Source organism: Sinocyclocheilus anshuiensis, unplaced genomic scaffold (assembly GCF_001515605.1).
Source record: "Sinocyclocheilus anshuiensis isolate Anshui unplaced genomic scaffold, SAMN03320099.WGS_v1.1 scaffold2100, whole genome shotgun sequence".
Classification (NCBI taxonomy): Eukaryota; Metazoa; Chordata; class Actinopteri; order Cypriniformes; family Cyprinidae; genus Sinocyclocheilus; species Sinocyclocheilus anshuiensis.
In genome coordinates this window covers 359752-359971 of record NW_015542563.1, presented here as the reverse complement: position 1 = coordinate 359971, position 220 = coordinate 359752, and positions in this window count along the sequence as shown.

The window sequence follows — 220 nt, the reverse complement described above, 5'->3', positions numbered from 1 at the left end:
GAATTTATTTAATACACGAGTTTCACAATTTGAGTTGAATTACTGAAATAAATTAACTTTTCCACGAAATTACAATAATTCATATAAACTACAAATTAAGATTTAAAATATATTTATATAGCATTCCTTCATCAGTCACTCTGCAGCAGATAAACACACGTGTGTCTCATCTGTCCCTGTAACATCCAGACAAGAGTCAAGTCACCTCTGTGATTTATCT